This window comes from Panthera uncia (genome assembly GCF_023721935.1).
Source record: "Panthera uncia isolate 11264 chromosome B2 unlocalized genomic scaffold, Puncia_PCG_1.0 HiC_scaffold_24, whole genome shotgun sequence".
Taxonomy (NCBI): domain Eukaryota; kingdom Metazoa; phylum Chordata; class Mammalia; order Carnivora; family Felidae; genus Panthera; species Panthera uncia.
In genome coordinates, this window is record NW_026057580.1 from 7534573 (window position 1) to 7559820 (window position 25248).

The 25248-nt window shown below is 41.0% G+C and overlaps 1 protein-coding gene across 6 annotated transcripts in view; it reads right to left on the reverse strand.

Annotated features, from left to right (window-relative positions):
* Positions 1-25248, reverse strand: part of ANKS1A (ankyrin repeat and sterile alpha motif domain containing 1A) — a 179760-nt gene that overhangs the window by 120799 nt on the left and 33713 nt on the right. The window contains exon 1 of one of the 6 annotated variants that reach the window (XM_049653409.1): positions 1202-1208. The exons of the other annotated variants lie outside the window; for them this stretch is intronic. The gene's annotated coding sequence lies outside the window, so the exon portion shown is untranslated. Of the gene's footprint in view, positions 1-1201; positions 1209-25248 lie in introns of those variants that run through there. 6 annotated transcript variants of the gene reach the window in all.

Sequence of the window (25248 nt, forward strand, 5' to 3'; positions counted from 1 at the left end):
ACTCACACAATGAACTCGGAAGGATGGCCTCCTTGTTCCTCAAAGCCAACAAAGAGGGCTCCCCTGCCTTCTGCCAAGGACAATGGTTTCAGAATAGACATATTGGTTACATCCAGTGTTGCTGTCTACAGCATCCTATTCTAGGCCCTTCTGTTTCTAGTCGGTAACTGGAACGAACACACCCAATACCACACACACGTAAGTCCACAAGTTGTTGGAGAACAGGGAAACTGTGAAACCCAGTACATTCACTGAATGACTATGAATGTTCAAGGTCATTGCTATCTGAGGCAAGCCTGGCACTGCGTCCCCACCAAGGCCTACAGCAGGGAGGGGAATGTGAACAGCAGCATGGGGAGCACACAGTGAAACTGTTGTTTCACTACGGACATGGACATGACAACCTAGGAGGAACGCTGCCATGAAGTGAAAGTCACTACAGGAGTACTCTGCTGCTAGAATATATTCATGAGGGTTGATGTAGAAATCAAGTTTTCATAAGCCATATTTCCCCCATGGTTTACACTATTACTTCGGGGGCCCTTATCTTTTATTCAATTCAATTTACCTTGGCATGGCTTCTTAACACTGTTTCTGTTCTACAGCTGTAAAACAAACAAACAAACAAACAAACAAAAAACAAAAGGCACAGAACTGCTGAACTGCATGAAAATGACCTCCAGAGTTCAAGATTCTGATTCGACTTTAGTGAGTCATTCAATGCATGCACTCGTCGAGCAAAACAAACAGTTGTCACACTGCATGCTCCACGACAGCAGGGACTGTGCTTGTCTCATGCCACCTTCCCAAGTAGCAGTTACACAGTACCAGGCACCCAGAGAGAAGAAAGGAAGAGGCCACTGTTCTACTCTAGTACCTTACAATAAATAAGACCAAGTCTCTGCTCTGAATAACTTCAGAGACACAGAAACAAAAAATTATAATGCAGTTTCATATGTGCTATAAAAGAACTGTGCAAAAGCTAAGGGAACACGGAGGAAGGCCTGGATGAATGGCATTTCCATTAGCAAGAAAAGGGATGAAAGGGCTTTGTAAACAGCAGGCAGAATGTGAGATCACACTGCAGCCAAGGTGATGTAAAAGCAGACACTTCCCAGTTTTCTGCATTCTTCACCCAGGGTCTCTTTCCTAGAAGACTAGGCTCCTTCCTGCCTCTTCCCAACCCCCATTTCCAATTTACCTCTTCAATTCCGATCAGCTTGAGCAAAGCTCTCCTCCTCCGGAACGTCTTCCTTTCGTTTGCAGGCCAAGCAACTGGCTCTTCATGAGCTACTTAGAGAGCTTGTTTTACTTTGCCTTCATTACAATGTTTCACTTTAGAGTTCTGTATCTGCCACTATTTGAGTCTTTCTCACTAGAATACAAACAACCATGTTTACCACTGTATGCTCACTGCCAAGAAAGAGCTGTACCTGGCACACGCTGAAAGCTCAAAGAGTAAGAGAAATCTACACCTAAAGTAATGAGGGAGCCTAGCTACTCAAAGAAAGGTATGGTAATTTTTAGATTAGATAACTCAAATATCCTTTGCCAAGTTATTTCTTGGGTAAAAAAAACACTGCACAAATTTTACTAAATATACGTGCACACTCATTCCACCCTAAGATGACATGTTACCCTAGAAAGAAAAAACACTGTTTCTTCTCTTGTTTAGTGTGTGTGTGTGTGTGTGTGTGTGTGTGTGTGTGTGTGTGAAGAAGTGCTTATAAGAATGATGTGCTCCCTGGCTTGTCAAAGTCCAGAGGTTTAACTGGGCTGAGGGAGGAAGGCCAGGTACCTTCCTCAGTCACGTTTGCAGACAAAGATGCCTTCGCCTTAGGGAAACCATAAATCCAGACTTTGAGACCCCTTTCTTGGAATTTTGACTCTAAAAGGCCTGGAAATAACAGCTAACATTAAATGTTTACTAGGGCACCTGTGTGGCTCAGCTGGTTGAGCGTGTGACTCTCAATTTTGGCTCAGGTCATGATCTCAGGGTCTTGGGATTGAGCCCAGTGTTGGGCTCTGGCTCTGCACTGAGCATGGAGCCTGCTTGGGATTCTCTCTCCATCTCCGCCCCCTCCCCTGATTACCTGCTCGCGCTCTCTCTCTCTCTCTCTCTCTCTCTCTCTCTCTCTCTCTCTCAGAATAAATAAACATTAAAAAAAAATGTTTACCATGAGCTAAGTATACTTTAATTAAAGTGGATTAAAAAACCCACTGATCACTTCTCACCAGAACCCTAAAAGGGAACCCAGGAAACTGACAAGTACACAGGTAAATAATTTACCCAGGGGTATAGAGCTGGGAATGAGCGACACTGGGTTTTAACTCCAAAATCTCAACCAATGTGCTATATACAACTTCTTTTTTTTTTTTTTTTAATTTTTTTTTTTCAACGTTTTTTTTTTTATTTATTTTTGGGACAGAGAGAGACAGAGCATGAACGGGGGAGGGGCAGAAAGAGAGGAAGACACAGAATCAGAAACAGGCTCCAGGCTCCGAGCCATCAGCCCAGAGCCTGACGCGGGGCTCGAACTCACGGACCGCGAGATCGTGACCTGGCTGAAGTCGGACGCTTAACCGACTGCGCCACCCAGGCGCCCCGATATACAACTTCTTGAAACACACTCTCTCCTTACTGTTTTTCTCATTCCTGAATAAGAGGACTCCCCCATAGCTCATCTTCTCTCATTTCCGCCCTGTTTCACATTCCCCACTCCTTGTTCATTCTGTCTTGCTCTTTTTCTTTCTTCCCAAGGTCACAGGAAACCAATAAAGACGACTGAGAGAGAGGCACTATGTTCTAGCTGGGAAATGGGTCCCAGAGGGATAGGAGTAGAAGTAGTTAACTGAAAGACTCCCATTAACATTTCCAGAAATCCAATTAGTGACAAACTTCATTACTTAAGGTAACTATTGAAAGTATTGACATTATAATGAAATTAACTAAATTCATTAATCTTAAGGTATTCAACATGATTATTTTGTTGTTTTAAGCAAATTAAAATGACAAGTTCAATATAGAAATAATATATGCAAAAGGGATGAACACCTCAAATAAAATTTATTATCAGATTTCAGTTCCTACAAACCTCACATATATTTCCTAAATGCCCCAAGCACCACAGACAAAATTAGTATCGTGAATGTGGCTAATAGTGGAGGCTTGAATGTCAAGGATCCCAATTTGTTCACACATGCAACTGACCAAATGCGTAAATCCTGGACTTGCCACGTATTAGCTACAAACTCTCCAGTAAATCACCTAACGTCTACGTAAAGTGGAGATGTCACTTGCCCTATCTCTAACCTTGAGATGGCTATTTTATGGAATAAATGGGATAATTAATGTATGTGAAAACTGTAAACTGGAATCTAAAATATAACGGCTTGGTATCAATATCTAAAGTGAGGCAAGGCATTCCAAACAATGAAAACAGTCAGTATAGACGTGCTGACATGAAGAAACATGCAAGATATATTAAGTAGAAAATGCACCTGTATAACAGGATGTAGAGTATGATCTCATTTCGGTTACAATGGTGTATTTTTCTAAGCCTATACTCATATATGGAAGGCTACATACCAAACTGTTAAGACTGACGAGTTCTGGGGGTGAGGCACGCATTACTTTAGTAATAAAACACAAATACACACACACACACACACACACACACACACACACACACTGACAAAGACACTCTCCTTGACTAAACTTTACTCAGGTTCCTCTGAGCACTCTTTTTTCTTTTTTTTAATAGTCATTCTATCTTATTTTATTTTGTAATTTTACAGAGAGAGAGAGAGAGAGAGAACACACACACATGCGCACAAACAGGGGAGAGCGGCAGAGGAAGAGACAAAGAATCTTATGCAGACTCCATGCTCAGCGCAGAACCCAATGCAGGGCTCAATCCCACGACCCTGGGATCATGACCTAAGCTAAAATCAAGAGTCAGACTCTCAACGGACTGAGCCGCCCAGGCGCCCCATGAGCACTCTTTCAATTATGCCTGGTGGTCCCCATTCCATCTTTGGCCTGCACAGCCAAGTTTTAACAAGAATCCTGTTAAGTAGGTTTAGCAAGAACCGCACGTCCCCCCCCCCCCCCCCCGATAAAGTTCTTCATCCCCCACCTTTGGTGTCTAAGTCCTTGGCCTGCCTTTAATGAAAATCCTGTTTGGTCAGTTCAGCAAGAATCCCCCTACTCTGTTGTCTCCTCTTAATTTTTCATCCCCTAAGCCCTCACCATGCTCCTTGGTTATAAACCCCCACTTGTCCTTGTTGTATTTGGAGGTGAGCCTCATCTCTCTCCCCTTGCAGTGGTCTTAAAGTCTTCCTTACTGTTTTAACAACAGTCAGAACAACTTTTATAACAGACACATCTACTTTTTTCTTTTTTTTTTAAGTGAAGCCAGATCTAACCCAGGAACACGGGCTTCCATTTATGAGATTCTTTTTTTTTTTTAATGTTTATTTATTTTTGGAAGAGAGAACATGCACATGCCTGCAAGCGGGGGAGGGGCACAGAGTGGGGGACAGAGGATTCAAAGCAGGCTCTGCGCCAATAGCAACGAGCCGCATGTGGGGCTTGAACTCATAAACCGCGAGACCATGACCTGAGCCGAGCCGAAGTCAGACACTCAACCGACTGAGCCACCCAGGCGCCCCCGTTTATGAGAGCTCTTAAGAAGGAGTATGGACAAAATTTATTTCTGGATTTGGTCTCCTTTTTAAAAAACCTCTTGTGGTCTTTGATTTTTCCAGCCTCTGGAGGATGAAAATCAATTATTCCCATTTGCTTCTGAATGGAGCTCTTCAATTACAGACGCTAAGAACAAGCTTGCTTGAATGAGGGCAGTACCAGTCCCCAGGGGAGGGGACCAGATGGGTCAGTGATTTCAAAGTCTAGTGCATTTTAGAAGATGTTGTAGGAATTGCACATAATGGGTATGTACCTTTAGTTTAAGTGATGGTGAGGTTAAGGGAGGTGAGTAAGTCAACAGGGGGTTACCAAATCCCAGATATTCTACATCCTAAAACAGTTCACAAATTTGTCTCTTTCTCTCCATTTCCAAAGTCACTGCCCTACTTCTGAAATAACCTCCAAGATTATCTTGATTACCTTAAGTCTCTTCCTTCATCGACAAAAGACAAAAAACACTCTCTATAACGGTGTCACTATTAACTTTCTAAAATACATATACAAGCGGGTATACCTTCCAAAGAGCTTTGGGTAACTCTTGCCTATAGGAAAAACTTCCTGCCTCTGCCATGCAGTAAGAATCTTCCCAAGCTATCCCAGTTACCTTTCTGGCTCCACTACCCTCCACACTCTCGTACACACCCTGGGCACCAGACATGTGCCTCCTGTCTTTGTACTTGGTATTCTCTCTGTTTCATCCTATTTTAATCTCTGTGAAATCTCAAACATCCTTCAAAGCCCCAATCAAATGCCACCCTGCTTTTCAGGTGGTATTAACTTTATCCACATCTTTTCTTTATAGTCCTCTACTTACAGCATTACAATACTCTGGTTGTTGTTGTTTTTTTTTTTTTTTTTAATTTGCTTACATTACAATACTCTTTTTTTTTATTTGCTTTATTTCCTTCATCAAAAAAACAAACTCTTCAAGGGCAAGGGCCTTGTTTTATTCCTCTCTCGTTCTCCAGTGCCTAAAACCATCATTTCCGAAACCTTTACTTGAGAGATGAGGAAACTAAGCCATACTGAGGAGAAGAGATAGCTAGTGAACAGCTGAACCAGACTGGAACCGAAGCCTTGTGTCTTCCTGTGAAATGTTCTTTTTACTACAACACTGGCCAGGATAAACCTACCTTCCTTCCTTCCTTCCTCATATGACACTTGTCCTCAGCTCTCTCCTTTCATCACCTCCCCTGCCCTTCTCCCTTTACTTCTTCTCTTCATGAAGTGACCTATCAAGAGGCTTGAACATTCGGCGCCACAAACAGATAAATGCCCTCATTGTTAAGGCTCAGAGTCATTTTGCTAATGGGTAATCTCAGTGTGAGGAATGGTCTGGTACTGTGAGGTCAGGGGAAAGGAAAGGAGGTGGGGTTCAGTCCATGAGGTTTGCAAAGGAAGCCAGAGCATCCTGACGGGGCTGATGCACAACAAGTAATCTCCCACTCTCGGGCCTACCTGGCATCTAGTCCATGGCAAAGACTTCTTATTCAAGTGCCACCATTCACCCTGACCAAAAGAGTCAGGATACAAGTAACCACCCCCTTTGTGGAATCATTTTACTACTAACCTCCTCTCTCCTTTCGTTCTATGGAGCCAAGGTAACTTCCCCAAGCAGAGCATTTCCTTTCTAAAAAGCACATTCTATTCTTAAAGAAAACAGGGCAATTATTTCTTAAAACATATACTTACAGGTTATACAGACTGAATTTTGCCGTGTCAAGCTTTTCTGTTTGAACTAATTTTAAAGTCATTTCCCCATAATTTAGTAAGCACCGTAGCCACTTAGTTGCAACTTCTGTTGGTGAAAACAGCTGAACAAGGCACATTGCTTTGGAAAATTTTAAAAAACAAAACAATAACACAACAAAAACTTTTGGCTTTAACTAAGTCCAGGGTTCCTCATTTTTTTTGCTATTTGTGATACGTTTTAAATCTTGTTTAATTCTAGAGCCTGCCTCAAGAACTCTACCAAGATCTGTATTTAATCAGCCTCTCAAATCTATGCTATTTGCCAAATACCTTTTCTAAAGTTCCCAAAAAGCACCTACTACCCTGTCCTTGGAGTCTGTCCAAAAATAAGCACTCACTCTGGATGACCGAAAACCCTGAAAGAACACCTGACTGAAAAAGCAAGGGCATGCTGTGTGTAGTATCTACCAAATGAGAAATAAGAGACTTGACCTTGAAAGTTATCAAAGAAATAGTTTCCCAAACTGGAAGGCTTTCCCACCAACAGCTTTTTCCTTCTCAGATTATAAATGTGCAAGAGGCAGCCATTTACAACAAAAACTCTATATGGGAAGAAATATACCTCCATATATCAGTGACTAAGAGGAAAGCCCTATCATCTCCCAAAGGCCTAGAGTATGAAGAAACCCATATGATTATGTACCTTTAATGAGTCTAATAGATGTTGTCTTTTGGAAATATAATGGCTGCAATAGAGTCTACTAGGTACTAGGTACCATATTAAACACCTATGTTAGAGCTCTAACCAGTAAAATAAGAACTCCCATTTCACAAATTTTAACATGCTCACAAAAAAGTACATAAAACTAAAGAGAGGTGACGCCACTTGCCCAAGGACACACAGCTAGCATAGGAAGCCAGCATGCAAAATTCTTCTCCCTGATCCACCATTCTATTAATAATGAAAGCCTTAGTTTTACTAGTGAAAGTCTATGGACTCTAAAAAAAAAGTTCTGATATTTCTGTATTAGATCCTAATACTTATGCCTTTGTGCACACATGTATATAGCAATTACTGGCAAAAATTTAGAGATTGAGTCAAAGCAAGGCTTATTACGGCTCTGAACTATAATATGAACTAAAAATCCCACACTCCCAACTGGTTCTTTGAAAAGATCAATAAAATTGATAAATGTCTAGCCAGGCTAACCAAGAAGAAAGAGAAGACACAAATTACTAATATCAAAAATCAAAGAAGAGTGGAGCACCTGGATGGCTCACTCGGTTAAGCATCTGACTCTTGACTTTTGGCTCAGGTCATGATTTCATGGTTCGTTAGATTCAGCCCCGTGTCAGGCTCCATCAGCAAGGAACCTGCTTGGGATTCTCCCTCTCTTCCTCTCTCTCTGCCCTTCCCCCACTCACTCGCGTGCTCGCACGCACGTTCTCTCTCTCTCTCTCTCTCTCTCTCTCTCTTAAATAAATAAACATTAAAAAAATGAAAGAGGAGTCATCACTACTGATCCATGGACTTTAATAGGATAATAAAAGAATATTATGAACAACTCTATACGCACAAATTTGATAGTTTACATGAAACGGACCAATTCTTACCAAAACTCACACAAGAAAAAATAGATCATCTGAATGGACTTATATCTATTAAAGAGACTGACACAAAAATTAATAACCTTACAAAACACAAGGCACCAGGCCCAGATGGTTTCACTGGTGAATTCTACCAAACATTTAAGGAAGAAATGATACCAATTCTCTGCGATCTCTTCCAGAAAAGACAAGCAAAGGGAACACCTCCTAACTCATTCTAGGAGGCCAGCACCACCCTAATACCAAAACCAGACCAAAGACATTATAAGAAAGGAAAATTACAGACCAATATTTCTCATAACCCAGATGCAAAAATCTTTGAGAAAGGACTATTAAATCAAATGTAACAATACACAAAAAGAATTATACACCATGACTAAGTGGGATTTATTCCAGGTATGTTTCGACATTTGAAAACTAATTAATGTCACCTATCGTGTCAACAAGCTAAAGCAAAAAAATCATATGATCCCACCAATATATGCAGAAAAAAGCATTTCACAAAAATCCAACACCCATTCATGGTAAAAATTCTCAGAAAACTAGGAATGAAGAGGAGCTTCCTCAATTTGATAAAGAATATCTACAAATATACCTGTAGCTAACATCATACTTAATGACAAGAAACTAGATGCTTTCCCCTAAGATCAAGAAAAAGACAAGGATGGCCCCCGACCATCGCTCTAATTCAATGTTATACTGGAAGTCCTAGCTAATGCCATGAGAAAAGGAAATAAAAAGTTTTCAGATTGGGGGGCACCTGACTGGCTCAGCTGGAGGAGCATGCAATTCTTTATCTCGGGGTCATGAGTTCGAGACCCAAACTGGGGACAGAGATTACTTAAAAAAAAAAAAAAAGTATTCAAATAAGGAAGGAATAAATAAAATAGATAATATGGAAAGTCCTGAACAATCAACAAAAAAGTCCTCCTAAAAATAATTATAGCAAGGTTGCAGGACAGGAAGTTAGTATACAAAAGTCAATTGCTTTTCTATATACTAGTATATACCAGTAATGAACAATTGGAAATTTGAAATTAAAAACGCCATCATTTACATTAATTAGCACCCCAAAATGAAATACTTTAGTATGGATCTAGCAAAATAGGAACGAGATCTATATGAGAAAAACTACAAAACTCTGATAAAAGAAATCAAAGATCTAAATATAGAGGCATTCTATGTTCATGAATGGGAAGATTCAATATTATTTAAGATATCAATTCTTTTTTTTTTTTAAACATTTATTTATTTTTGAGACAGAGAGACACAGAGCATGAACGGGGGAGGGGCAGAGAGAGAGGGAGACACAGAATCGGAAGCAGGCTCCAGGCTCTGAGCCATCAGCCCAGAGCCCGACGTGGGGCTCGAACTCACAGACCGTGAGATCGTGACCTGAGCTGAAGTCGGACGCTTAACCGACTGAGCCACCCAGGCGCCCCTAAGGTATCAATTCTTAACCAAGTTGACCTATAGATTCAACACAATCCCAATCAAAATTTCAGCAAGTTATTTTGTGCTTATCAACAAACGAATTCTAAAGTTCATACGGAAAGGCAAAAGACCCAGAATAACCAATACAATACTGAAGGAAAAGAACAAAGTTGGAGGACTGACACTATCTGACTTCTAGACTCACTAAAACTGCAATTATCAAGCCAGTGTGGTATTTGGGATACACACACACACACACACACACACACACACAAAAATAGGATCAATAGAACAAAGAGCCCAGAAATCATCTCCCACAAATATATTAATCTTTGACAAAGGAACAAAGGTAATTCAATGGAGAAAGCATGGCCTTTAAAACAAATGGTACTGCAACAACTGGACATCCACATGCAAAAAAATGAATCTAGACACAGACCTTACAGCTCTTACAAAAATTAACTTAAAATGGATCATTGACCTAAATGTAAAATGCAAAACCATAAAACTTCTAGAAGATAATAGAAAATCTAGATGACCTTGGGCTCAGCAGTGACTCTATAGATACAACACCAAAAGCATGATCCATGAAGGAAAATATTGGTAAGTTGGACTGCACTGCAATAAAAAAACTTCTGTGAAAAGCACTCTTAAGAGAATGAAAAGACAAGCCACAGACTGGGAGAAAATCTCTGCAAAACACGTACCTGATAAAGGACATGTATCCAAAACATGCAAATAACTCTTAAAACTCAACAATACGAAAACAATGCAATTTAAAAGTGGGCCAAAGATCTGAACAGACACCTTACAAAAGAAGATAGACAGATAGGAAAGCAGTATACGAAAAGATACTCAGCACCACATGCTGAGTTAGGGAATTAAGGTACTGCAAATTAAACTACAATTAAATACCACTACATACCTACTGGAATGGCTAAGATCTGAAACACAAACACCAAATGCCGTTGAGGATGTGGAGCAACAGGATGCTCATTCGTTGCTGGTGGGAATGCAAAATGGTACACCCACTTTGAAAGACAGTTTGGCAATTTCTTATGGAACTAAATCCAGGCCACCATATGATCCAGTAATTGCATCTGTAGCACTCAACTGAACTGAAAATTTATGTCCACACAAAAACCTGCGGGTGAATGTTTATAGCAGCTTTATTCATAATTGCCAAAACTTGGAAGCAACCGAGATGTCCTTTTGAGGGTAAACTGTGCTACATCTAGACCTCAGAATATTATTCAGCGATAAAAGGAAATGAGCTACAAAAAGACATAGGGAAAGAAGTTACACGTGTATTACTTAAAGAAGCCAGTCTGGAAAGACTACATATAGTAAGATTCCAACTACAGTTGACCCTTGAACAACACGGGTTTGAACAGAGCAGGTCCACTTACGCATGGATTTTTTTTTTTATATATATAAATACAGTACAATACTATAAATGTATTTCCTCTTATGACCTTAACATTTTCTTTTCTCTAGCTTATGGCATTTTAACAGAATACAGTACATATAGCATACCAAATATGTGTTAATCAAGTGTTTATGTTGTCAGTAAGGCTTCCAGTCAATTGCAGGCAATTAGTGGTAAAGTTTTGGGGGAGGCAAAAGTTATACATAGATTTTCGACTGTCAGCGCCCCTAACCCCCCGCATTAGTCAAAGGTTTAACCAGTAGAGGCAAAACAATAAAGACAGTAAAAGATCAGTGGTTGCCTGGGGTACAGGGGATGTGGAGGAGAAATGAAGATGAAACACAGGCTATTTTTAGGTCAGTGAAACTACCTTGTATGATATTGTGATGGTGGACATACACATTATGCATTTGTTAAAAGCCACAAAACTGTACAACACAGAGTGAACTCGAACAGACTTTAGTTAATATTTCAATATTGGTTCATCAATGATAACAAGTATACCACACAGTCAAGATGCTAATACCATGCATACAAGGTGCTAATAATAGGGGAAACCAGGGGCGCCTGGGTTGCTCAGTTGGTTAAGCGTTCAACTTCAGCTCAGGTCATGATCTTGCGGTCTGTGGGTTCGAGCTCTGCGTCAGGCTCCGTGCTAACAGCTCAGATTCTGTGTCTCCTCTCCCTCTGCCCCTCCCCTGCTTATGCTCTCTCTCTCTCAAAAATAAATGTTTAAAAAATTAAAAATAATAATAATAATAGGGGAAACCATGGGGGTAAGGGGGAGGAAGGGCTATATAGGAACTCTGTAGTTTTTGAGCAATTTTTCCTATAAATTTAAAATTTCTCTAAAAAAACTGAGGTCCCTGGGTGGCTCAGTTGGTTAGCAGCCTACTTTGGCTCAGGTCATGATCTCAAAGCTCATGAGTTTGAGCCCCATGTCAGGCTCTGTGCTGACAGCTCAGAACCTGGAGCCTGCTTCGGATTCTATGTCTCCCTCTCTCTCTGCCCCTGTCTCAAAAATAAACATTAAAAAATAAATAAATAGGGGCTCCTGGGTGGCTCAGTCAGTTAAGCGTCCAACTTCGGCTCAAGTCATGATTTCGCAGTTGGTGAGTTTGAACCCCACCTCAGGCTCTATGCTGACAGCTTGGAGCCTGGAACCTGCTTCAGATTTTGTGTCTCCCTCTCTGTCTGTCTGTCTGTCTCTCTCTCTCTCAGGAATAAACAAACATTAAAAAATTTTAAAATAAATAATTTTTTAATTTTTATTTAAGTCTCTTAAAAAAATCCCACACTCCCGGGGCGCCTGGGTGGCGCAGTCAGTTAAGCGTCCGACTTCAGCCAGGTCACGATCTCGCCGTCCGTGAGTTCGAGCCCCGCGTCGGGCTCTGTGCTGACAGCTCAGAGCCTGGAGCCTGTTTCCGATTCTGTGTCTCCCTCTCTCTCTGCCCCTCCCCCGTTCATGCTCTGTCTCTCTCTGTCCCAAAAATAAATAAACAACGTTGAAAAAAAAAATTAAAAAAAAAAATCCCACACTCCCTAAAAATGAACACTAATGTCAAAAATAACAATGTACAATGTATAATCCAAAACATGGGAAGACAAAAATCAGCATCAGAATGAAAAGGGGCAGAAACCAACACGGGTGGTACAATTCAAATACAAGTCAAGATCCTAACTTTCCACTCCCTGCCTGCAGTCTTCAGTTCTCAACTGAGGGATAAGTCGAACAGAGGTTGGATGCAATTACCCAAATCGAAATATTACAGAGATAAAAGAAACTGTAGAGATCAGCCACCTACTCACTCACTCTTTAGGTGGGGAGCATGAAACCTAAACATTTAAACTGTCTTAGTGCCAAGAAGCCAACAGATTACATCTCTTTTAAGCTACTAACCTCAAATCTAGACCATAAAACCGAAGAGTATTTGAGCTCTGACCACTTGTGATTGACTGTTCACAGCACATCTCCAATTACTGTGTCATGTACTGCTAAGTACCAGTTGTTCTGGTAGAGAACATTTTCCCTTGGAACCTAATTCCTCAAGGAAATGAGAGATGACCAAGGTGTGACCTAGTCCTCAAAAGACAGCAAAATATTTTAACTGCATATTGGTTGGAGAAATTCCACCTGACCACTAAGAATCCCCAAAAGACTCTGAAAGAAAATGAGACATAATAAACCTCCTAAAATTAAAGGCAGTCATAGTGCTAAAACCTCTCTGTATCCAAACTGCTCAACTAGGACAATGTTACTTAGAATCCAACAGTTTGTAGGCTGTTATTATTATTAACCCCTAAAAGGTATCACTTCTTTTCTTTTTCTTTCTTTCTTTTTTTTTTTTTTTTTTTAATAAGGTATCACTTCTAACCACCCCAACAACTACACTGAGAATAGCTCCTAGAAGTCTCGGATCTCAATTTAATTTCCTGACTCCTACAGTGTGTGCTCAGTCCTGTTCCCCACACAAGTCAGACCATGTCCCTTTCAGCTTTCCTAGCCCAGGTCACAAACTGCTGCTTCGTGACATCTCTGAAATGTCTTTAAAGAATGAGCAGCTGTCAATTTTAAGGACTGACTAAAGTTATACCAGGAATGTCAGGAGTGTTGAACATCAGAGAACCTGATGTACCCATTAACATATTAAAGAAGAAAAACCATATGTTCCCTTCATTAGATATAAAAGATTTGTGAACTCAAAACTCTCTGGTGATTTTTAAAAAACTTCTTTGGGGGCAAGCCCCTCCCCAGCTCATGCTTTGCGCAAGCTCTCTCTCTCTCAAAAAAAAAAAAAAAAAAAAAAAAAAATAATATATATATATATATATATATATATATATATTAAAAAAGAACTTCCATAAACTAATGTCAATGATATATAGCAGAAAAAACCAACTTGCAGATTATGTATCATTATCAAAACAAAAATGGAATATATTTGTAAAAGCATAGGGAAAAACCCTAAAATTACATATATATATATATATATATATACACACACATACACACATACACACATACACACACACACACACACACACACACACACACAAATACACATAGAACTGCTGGAGAAATTGAAGGGAGGAAGACACACTATAGATTCTATACTGACTTTTCCCATCATGAAGACGTATTTTTTTAATAATTTAAAAATTATATTTTTGTTTTAGGAAAGTTAGGATCAATAGCACTCCTAGTTGTGACTCAATTTTATATCAAATGTACAGAGAAGACTGTCTACTAAGAATCATCGGAAGAAAAATATTTCTGTTATATAGACTGATATAAATTAAATCATCTCTCATTTCCATTCTTCCTCCAAATTCTCGTCCTCATCGTGTGTGTCACATGCAGACTCCCATTGGTGCCGTAAGGATAAAGGTCATACCAAGGGTACTGCCCTCAATGCTCTGCACATTGATTAAATACATTTCTCAGGAGAAACAATGTGAAACAGCACATTCCAGGCTTCTTGGATCCATCTTCAGGTCAGTGAACTGTATCGGTCAACTCAGGGTGCTCAGTGAGATAAGGAATGTATAATTAATCTTTTCATTATCTTCCAAATTTATGGGCGGTTGTTTTCCAGAGCTCCCTCTGTGCAATCTCAACTTCAGAGACATAAAGTGCTCATCAGACAGTGCAAAATACACTCTGTTCTTAATCCACATAGCTGCTTATCTTAGTACTATTCTTGGCTCAAAAGATAAGTGAATAGTCCCTTCGAAGTCAAATCTGGAAATGAGAGCATTAGTGGCCATCTAACCAGGATCAAGCTGACTAAAACTCATTATGCTTACACCACAGCACTTCCTCCAAAGCCTGCTCAGGTGGCCTCGGCCACAGTCCACAAGAGCTGGGAGCAGCTTGCTGTGGTTGGTTTTTGTATCTTCATATACTTTGCAGAAATTTCTTCTAAGCAGAATAAGGAAACCATTAACAAATACTATGTGATGCAAAGCATTAACTATCCTTAGCATATTCTCTAATACTTTTTCTTTTTAAGGTTTATTTACTTTGATAGAGAGAGAGAGAGAGAGAGAGAGAATGAGAGAATGAGAGAATGAGAGAATGAGAATGAATATCCAGTCAGGCTCTCTGCAGAGAGCCTGACTCGGGGCTCAATCTAACAAACCGTGACATCACAACCTGAGCCAAAATCAAGAGTCAGCTGCTTAACCGACTGAGCCACCTAGGTGCCCTGCAAATACTTTTCATTTGTGATTGCTTAAAAGCAAATAGCAGAAGGCAACTAAATACTTCACCACAGTGCCTGTCATAATATTGCCAAGACAAACTGGACTAATTCATGATAAAAGTACTTATCAAATGCATACTACAACCTAGATGTCCACTGAATCAACAAGATCTGCAAGCAAATTCCACAAATCTGAGGAAATATACAGGATCAGATCAGGTGAGTTTGTTGAGATGATTTGTGAATGCACTCCTGTGAAGCTGTTAAAGAGACTTCCTTCCATTTTCCCTGTCTGCAGGAGGCATGCTTTCTGATCTGTCCCATCCCTAAAGGTAAAGAGTCTGCCCTTCAGGGAAGGACTCCTGCAACAGACAGACAGACAGCGCTGCTGGTGACCAGCCTGTAAGCCTGTCCACTTCAGATGTTAATGTGAGTGAGCTCACTTGGCTGCAGATCAAGGCCACAATTACCACCTTTACTGGTAATAAAAGTGGTATTTCTATCTCCATCCATCTGTGTATATTTCAGTCTTTCCAATTCCTGCAAAAACTAATAAAGACAGGTAATCTTTTTAACTGTTTCCCTTATACTTCAGAAAACCCACCTCCAAAGAACCTAAAAGCAGTGCTCTAACCCTTTATATAATCTATAATCAGATGTTTTTAAAACAAAAATTCAGAATTCTCAGGACAACTGGTTATACTCTAACATTGTAGTTACTTACGAGTTTCAAAGCCATTGTCAGACTCTTCCAAACTCAGAGAGGGAAAAACAGAAAACAACAATGTAAAAGATCATTAAGGTATCTCAGGAGTCAGAAAACAAAACTAAGTAAAGGATAAAAATTCAAATGTGACACAAACACACTTCTGAGAGAAGAAATAGAAGAATAAGTATGTTATATGCATGGCATAGACCGTGGCCATGAGAGGCATGTGACAAACATTTGTCCACTGGGGGGGGTAGACGTCTGTGTACGTGAAGAACAGAATGATTTGTGACAGGGCAGGGACAATGATACAGGCCTCTTCCATAGAGCAATTTCACTCCATTCCCCAAGGGAAAGGAAAGCTCTTTTTGGGGAAGATATTGGAGACCTCCCCTGCCCTTTAATTCTAAAAAAGCCTAAGTAAAATTGATTTTTTTTTTGAAGCCCATTGAATAGGCATAAAAGGATTGTTCCCAATCTGCTTGATGCCTGAAATTCTTCTAAGAAAAAAAACAAAAAAAAGCCTTTTAAACTGCAATTAGAAATAAATGGCTTAAAATATGCTTTAAAAATGGTTGAGAAGTAATGCATTTGGTACAACTACATTTTACTTAATTATGAATAAGTGACATCAAAGCTTTCCTAGCTTGGAGGGAAGGAAAAAAGAATAGGAGGTCAATAGGCGCCTTAAGTGGAAGAGAGGTCACTGCAGAGGGAGGTATAGGTTAAGGTAGGAGAGGAGGATGTAAAACCATCACTTAAAATGATGATGTGTTAGAAAATTCAATGACAAAGAGAAGTGTCCCAACATATATTAGACCAAGTTCTACAAGAGTTGAGACTACGAGGTTATGGGCTTAGTTTGGGCCCTAGCACCTTGCCCTAGTAAGTTTCCCCACCATGAACACTATACAGACTGTTACCAGACTAATTTCCCTAAAGCCAGAGTCTAACCATTACTAAGCTACTCCACAACCTTCAGTGGCACCCATCAGCCTTCAAAATGAGGTCAAAATGACTCAGTGAAGAAGGGTTGATGACTTGTATGGTCCAGCCACAACGTCTATTTCCCAATCTTATTTTCTTCACTACTTCAGACCCCCATTGATTCAGCAAACTTCAGCTTTTCTCCAAATATGCACTGCCTCTTGGACTTCAGTGCTTTCCCCATCTGCCTCTCTCCTGATGGTCTGTGTTTTGATGCTCACTACAGAGGAGGGGGTGCTGAGCACTCTAAACCAAGTTCCGGAAGCCCCCTTCCCAGTTGCTGGGAACGTGCCTCCCCATCACCACTTCGTGGGGGAGTCACTTATTTTAGATAAGTAACTTGCACCTCCCTTCTTTCAAGGTTCTCCTTACACAGCTGGTGACCAGAGATATTTAGGAAGTCTCAATGCCACTTTTAATATTAAAAATGCTGGCGTGTATTTTACCCAGTGGGGTTTTTAACAACATGTATTAATTTCAAGTGTTTTATGCCTCCAGGATTTAGTTTAAACACAGGAGACAACTAAAACTCCAGGAATGAGGAGCCCACTTATTTTAAGCAGTTCCCTTTCACAAATTCAAGTACAAACAAAGTCTAACAAAGTCAGAAAGTCCCAGCTCCACATTTAATCTCAGCAGTTTTTAATGCAAACTAACGTTAGGTAGTCCCACTTCTGATTCAGAAGATGGAGCATTTAAAAATGTAAAACCAGCCCATCCCCAGGCAGAGAAGCATGAAAATGGAGTCAGATCTCCTAAGCATATAGTAAGGACAGAACTCAAGAGATTTTCTTATATTAGAGTGAATACAAAGTGGCCACTGCTCTAAAGGAGATAAACACAGATGAAAGAAGAAACCTGAGCAGCTTGGTGTTTGAAATAACTGGAAAAAGTGATCCGCAGCAGCCTTATAAAATAAATTGGGAAAGAACAAGAAGAAACAAGGTTAAGAGAAGCAGGGTGAGGAAAACAGAGAAGAGTAAGACAAGAGTGTTTTACCTGAGATGTGGACACTTTTTTTTCTTTAAATGCCTTAGCCAAAAGAAACAGGTTTCACATGTGTAAGAGCAAGGGAAGCTTGGTTCAGAGCCAACCTGTCATGAAGCCCAGTTTCCAACACTTACTAAGAGGCAAAATTGCAAAGATTTTTTCCTTGTGTTAAGTGCCAGGGGAGGGGGGGGGGCGGGGAAGACCCCCTAAGCTATATGCACATGCAAATGAGAAAATGAAAAATAACTAGACAGGGTCCTTGAGTAAGGCCAAAATAATTTATTTATTTTTTTTAATTTTTTTTTCAACGTTTTTAATTTATTTTTGGGACAGAGAGAGACAGAGCATGAACGGGGGAGGGGCAGAGAGAGAGGGAGACACAGAATCGGAAACAGGCTCCAGGCTCTGAGCCATCAGCCCAAGCCTGACGCGGGGCTCGAACTCACGGACCGCGAGATCGTGACCTGGCTGAAGTCGGACGCTTAACCGACTGCGCCACCCAGGCGCCCAAGGCCAAAATAATTTAAAGCTAACCAAGCTCTAGGCAAGCTCCAAAGACTACAGTGAATAAAAAACCAATTTCACCCAGTGTTGTAAGTGTCCTGGGAACTAGAATGAGGGCTTCCTTCCTCATCAGCTCTCTGGAAAATGCTTCAATTTGTAAGGGGAGTAAGAGAAAAAACAAAGCTTCCAACTTTCCAAAATACACAGTTATTTGGTTGGTTCTTCCATTTTTCTCCCTCTCTCCAGCTCACTCCTCCAAATACCACAGTATACTCGTCTAGAGCCACAATTTCTGGAATAACAGCCATAAAATATCAGCTATTGACTGCCACATGTTTTTTAACCTCAAATGAAAATAATGTTTGATTGCATTAATTCCCATCTAATTCATCAGTAGTTTTCTTTTTTTTTTTTTTTTTTTTTTTTTTTCAACGTTTTTTATTTATTTTTGGGACAGAGAGAGGCAGAGCATGAACGGGGGAGGGGCAGAGAGAGAGGGAGACACAGAATCGGAAACAGGCTCCAGGCTCCGAGCCGTCAGCCCAGAGCCTGACGCCGGGCTCGAACTCATGGACCGCGAGATCGTGACCTGGCTGAAGTCGGACGCTCAACCGACTGAGCCACCCAGGTGCCCCTCATTAGTAGTTTTCAAAGGCATTAGCCCTTAAAATGCTTTTGGAAGATGTCAGTCAAAGCTACAAAAGGGTAGGAAGAAATCGGTACGATATCAAAGGAAGTCAAGTGTTTGAAGGAAGGGCAGCCAGTTGCTTCCAGAAAACTTACAGTTTTTCCATGTATAAATCCAAAACAACCTCCTTTCCATCACTCTATGCACGACCCCTCTGCCACCCTGCATTTAGAATCTTTTCAGGCTTCTATTTCTAATAGCTGACTTCAAAAACAAAATCCATTTAACCAATGACATTTAGTCTCTCAAAGTGGTGCTGGAATGATCAGTGACACAAATTTAAATTCTACACTGCTAAATTAAACTTTCAAAAAAGGACTCACTCTTCTAACTCAACAATAAAAATAAAAATAACCAATTCAAATGTGGCCAAACGATTTGAAAAGATATCTCTCCAAAGAAGAGAGCTAATGGCTAATAAGCACAGGAAAAGTTGCTCAATATCATTAGCCGTGAGGGAAAAGCAAATTAAAAAATCACTTTATACCCACTAGGATGGCTAAAATAAAATGGACAATAACAAGAGTTAGCAAGCAAGGATGGGAAAAAACTGGCACCCGTATACACTGATGGGACTGCAAAATGGTACAGCCTTTTTGGGAAACAATTTGGCAGGGCCTGAGAAAGTTAAAGGGAGTTACCATATAACTCAGAAAGTCACCCCAAGAGAAATGAAGGCATACGCCCCCCCAAAAACCTGTATATTAATGTTCAAAGTAATAGCCAAAACATGGATACAATCTAAATTTTTACCAACTGGTGAAAGGAGAAGTAAAATGTGGCAAATGCATAAAATGGAGTATTATTTGGCAATAAAAAAAGAACAAAGTACTGATACTTGCTATTACATAGATGAACCTTGAAAACATTATGCTAAGTAAAAGAATCCAGTCACAACGCAGACTGCTATGGATCACTTTTTCTAGTTACTTCCAATACCCGGCTGCTCAGGTTTCTTCTATTGTCTCTTCTGATCTCCTGTTTGTGTGAAATGTCCAGAATGGGCAAATCCATAGAGACAGAAAGAGTAGTAGTTGCCTGGGGAGACTGGAGGAAAATGGGGAGTAAATTCAAGTGTGTAAAGGAGTTTCTTTTGGGGGGGGGGTGATAAAAATGTTCTAAAATTAAGACTTTTGTGATGTCTGTACAATTCTGTGGCTATATTCTAAACTACTAAAACTGTACACTCTAAGTAGGTGAATTTCATAGTGTGTGAAATGTATCTCAATAAAGCTTAAGAAAAAATAACACACACTATCTGACTGGTAGATATGACCAGGGTAAAGACAAGAATAACACATTCAGGTTATGGCATATGAATCTGTGTCTGTCTTGTCTCAGATACAAGCAGATGCTAAGAATCAGAAGCTTTGGACCTAGAAAGGGACCTGAGAAAGCATCCAAACCAACCCCCTTATCTTCTAAATGAAAAAAGTATGGTCAAAAGGGGGAAAATGACTAAGGCAGAGTTGAGGCCAGAACTGAAGTGAAGGCCTAATCCCATGCCAGATTCTCCAGTCTCTCTGTGCCTTAAACTTTCTCAGCACTACCCAGGGTCTTCCAACTGGCTGCTGGAGGTCTAGCCTCAGCCCAGCCCATCCCTCCTCCGGAAGCTATCAACTGTTCGAAAGTAACTCTCTTGTATCTGCAATTATGTGTCCATTAAACTTTGAACACAGACTAAAATACAGTCAATGTTTCAAACCTCTGACCTAATGTATGCATAAGGATTCTTTAGTTGGAAAATAATATGTAAAATGGAGAAAAAAGATGAGTGTACATTATCTGGAAATGTGGGAACAGTAAAATATTGAGTCTTATTATTCAACACTACCTGTTCTATACAGGGGCTATTGTGGAATTACAGAAATGAAAAGTGCTTCTCCTAGAGTCTCTAGTTTACAAATGTAACAGATTCACTCATACAAATATGTTACTGGGGGGGCGCCTGGGTGGCTCCGTTGGGTAAGCATCTGACTGCAGCTCAGGTCATGATCTCATGGTTTGTGAGTTTGAGCCCCACCCACATCAGGCTCTGTGCTAACAGTGTGGAACCTGCTTGGGATTCTCTCTCTTTCCCTCTCTCTGCCCCTCCGCCACTTGTGCTTTCCCTCTCTCTCAAAAATAAATACATAAACTTAAAAAAAAAAAAAGTTACTGTGTAAAATAGAGATCCTACAGAAAAAAAACAAAACAAAACACTATGAATCCAGAAAAGGACACTCACACTATTAATCGTCTAGTATTTTGTGCTTCTTACTCAACCATTTTCTGCCCTTTAGCTCTTTGGAAGTATCCAGAACATAAAGGGGTGTTATCTGTCATACATTCATCTGACTGTGGATTTCCCCAGGCTTGCATGTAGACCATAGGGGACTTTCCTGAACGCAGGAAAGGCAACTCAGCAATTGACTTCATCCCTCAACCCCCAGACTGGCTGGAAGAAAAGGTACAGCAGTTCCCTCCTTCAACCATTGTAAGTCACTCAGGTTTTATAAGATTTAAATATCTCTTAAGATTTGGTGGTTCCATGAAATAGGGCCATTTTGTTAGGAGTAGAAAAAGAGTAAGGGGAGGGGCCAGGGGTTCTTCTTTATAAAGATATAACTTGTTTCTGAGAAATTCAGAACTAAGAAAGCATGAAGGTCCAAGCCTTTATTTGAGATAAGCATAAAACCCTTCCCTAGACCAAAGTAATAAGGAAGAAGGGTCAACTTCTGATGGGTAGTGTACCAACTGGAAAGAGGACTTGGCTACACATGTGATCACCATGATGGGAATGAAACAAATACTACTTCTCAGGAGACCTAACATTCCTAAGTTTGCAAAACTGCTGTGAATTTCCATGACAGGAAATTGTGCAAAGGCAGAGAAACTGGCTTCATTAGAGACAAGCAGAAGAACAGGAAGGCCAAAAGAAGGAGGAGACCATTAGAGCCCGCCACAGGTCATGTCCATCAACCCTAATGCAATTTTGTGCAGAATGTCAGCATCTCTATTTTACAACAGGAATCTGTTTTAAAATTTAGAAGAATTCAACAGCCTGCCCAGGTCACACAGAGAGCATGTGGCAGGGCTAGAGTATGAACCCTGTTTTGCTGGACTCCACAGTCCCGGGCTCCCACTGCCTCCAGGACCATCCATTTACTACCTTCCTTCTCACAGAAGCTCTTTCTCTCCATTACATTCCTGTGCTTTATCCACTTATGTTGTTGACCCTCCAAGAACAGTCTTGGAGAGATACCCCTACCACCCCATTGCTAAATCCTCCCCCAAAAAACAGTGAGAAAGAAGTAACCATCCAGATATCTACCCTAGTGGGGCCATTTTGTTTATCACTGTCATTAGAATATTTAGCCATCTGCCACTTTGATTAAAATTTTTTCTTCATGCTTATTTTTTTTTATGTGTATTTATTTTTGAGAGAGGGACAGAGTGTGAGTGGGGGAGGGGCAGAGAGAGAGAGAGAGAGAGAGAGAGAGAGAGAGAGAGAGAATGAATCTGAAGCAGGCTCCAGGCTCTGAGCTGTCAGCACAGAGCCCAACATGGGTCTCAGACCCATGAGCCATGAGAGCATGAGCTGAACCGAAGTCAGACACTTAACCAACTGAGCCACCCACGTGCCCCTTTATTCTTTTGAAATCTTTTCTCTCTCTCCTTATTGTAAAGATCATACTGGTTAACCATTACTTTTATTTGAAAAAAAATTTTTTAATTGAAGTATAGTCGGCATACAATGTTACATTTGTTTTAGCTTTATGACCATTACTTTTAGTTATGAGACCCAAACACTTGAAAAGGCCCTGTTCTAGTAGGCCTTGCTTTTATCATTTTTTCCCCATGTAGTTCTGGCTTATTCTTCATGTTGGTGTTGTATGGCTTCTGAAATCAATGAATGAGATTTTTCTCTTTAATTATCTTTCACTGATAGCTCTCTCCCCCTCTCTACACAACAACCCCTTATAGGAGGGTACAGTTGTCACCCTAATTTATCATATCAATGAGGAAACTGAGGCACAGCATGGTTGAGCACCTTGCCCAAAGTTGCACACCTAGTAGTGTGGCTGGGATTCGAATCCCGTGGGCTCAAAACCCCAAAGCCACTAAATTCTATGCACTTTACAAAACCTGTCTCACATCTTCATGACAAATCTTATCTCCATTAAATGGACTTAGAAACTGAGGCTCAAAGAGGTTAAGTGACTTGCCCAAGGTTACACTTGCCCAAGCTTGCGCCAAGCTAATAAGCAGGCACAGCAAGTGTTCACACCAGGTCTACAGGACTCAAAAAAGCACCTATTCGTTCTTATGTGCCACCATGCGGTATTCATTCCTAAAGCAAATTCCTCAGGAGAACCAAAAAGAGGAAACAAAATGCCATCTTAAAAATGGCGGCCCCAGCTAACTAACTGATGGGAGACTGGGAAGCAGAGTAACAAACAGTAGGGACGCAAGAGCCAGACTGCCAGGATTCGAATCCCAGCCACAGTACTAGGTGTGCAACTCTGGGCAAGGTGCTCAACCATGCTGTGCCTCACTTTCCTCATCTATATATAAAACAGGGTAACAACCGTACCCTCCTCGTAAGGGGTTGTCATGAGGATGAAATGAGCCAGGGCTTGGGAAGTATTAGAACAGTGTTCGACACAAAGCAGTGGGGGAGGGAGGGGACAACAACTGTTCAAAAAAGAATCACTGAAACAGAGCAAACATGGATAAGGTCCTTAGCCCAATCCCCACCCCACCCCCACCAAACTGCCCCCCTCCACCTCCTGCTGGGATGATGCTTTTATTGGGCTTTTGGGCTAGAGCCTTGGCCTGGGGGAAGCTAGGACTCTTTATCTAAACATTGCTGGTGTCATTCCTGTGACAGTGCTCCAGACAGAGGGATTCCAAGCATGAAAATCTGAGACCTTTCAGATGATCCTGTGGTGCTTGGGGCTCAAAAGGGCTTCTCTCCTCTGTGTTTCTTCCTTTGCAATCTCAAAAGCAATCACATCACTTGACAGCTCCTAACCATGGTAGCTGAGGGCTCAGCTGAGGGCTGACATCTGAAACAGCAGAAGCACAAGGAAGGGGGATAATATCTCCAACTTCGATCTAAGTTCAGAAGTTCCCTCAGGGACAACAGGGCTGTGGCCCAAATACCACCTGATTCTCCTTCTCCAAGAAGCCCGTGCTCAAGAGGGTCTAGGGGAACTGGCAATAAAGTTGAACAGCAGCCACTAGGAAGCAAGTGCCAAGTCCGGGCTCTGCTGACAGCTGACCAAGTCGAGCTGAACACGCTATGAATGAGGAAGGGAAATGCTAACCTCGTCTACTGCTCCTGCATTCAAACTGCAGCCCCAAGGAAGCCACCGGTTTGGGGAATGGGGCTGCGCTTAGGGTTGCTCTTGGTTCCAAGGGGTAATCACTTTCTTGCTTGTCATGAAACCTTCCCCTAACCTGCTCTTCCTCTCCATTCTCTCGCTGACCAGATTTTTGCACGGCTATTCGTACCAGACTGAAGACCCAGGTCACCTTGCACTTGTCCCCCTGTGTCTCCATCAGTCCTCAAATCCTCTATGTTAGTACTATGTCAAAAGGCTACCTACACCTACCCATTTTTCTTTACTACTGTGGCGATCACTTAGTGCCGACCTAGATGAGATGCACTATGAGAACAGCTTCCCAGCTGGCAGCCTGGCCCTTGTCACTCTCCTCTTTCTCCTCACTCTGTAAGTCCACCGAAGACTCATCTGCTTGAATTTCCAGGTCCTTATGTCATTCACAGCTCAGAAATCCCTAGTGGCCCAAATGGCCCCTGGTACCCCTCTACAAAAATTAATCTTTACATTTATGTTATAATTTATCAATCTCTCCCACCTCCCATGCACAAAATCACATAACCCAATCTAAACTCCTGTTACCTTAATGTTTCCTTACAGCTTCTATAACACATCATGTTCCTTCCTATTTCTGCACCCTTATGCACACTGCTCCCCTTGCAATTATTCTCTTTGCATGACTCAAACCTTCAGCTCATGTCAAGGTCTACCAATGAAGCCTCTCCTGACCACCTCCCACACCTTACCTCCTCTTCCTCTGAATTCCTCTGGCACTTACATCCTGTACCACATCACTTTTTGTACATACATACATACGTACATACATACTGAATACTTAGTATGTGCCAGGCATCATTCTAAATGTTCTATGCTCATTTAATCCTTCCAACAACCTGATGGAATTATTCTCATTTTACAAATTGACAAACTGAAGCACAGATAGGCTATCTAGCCCAGAGGCCCCAGC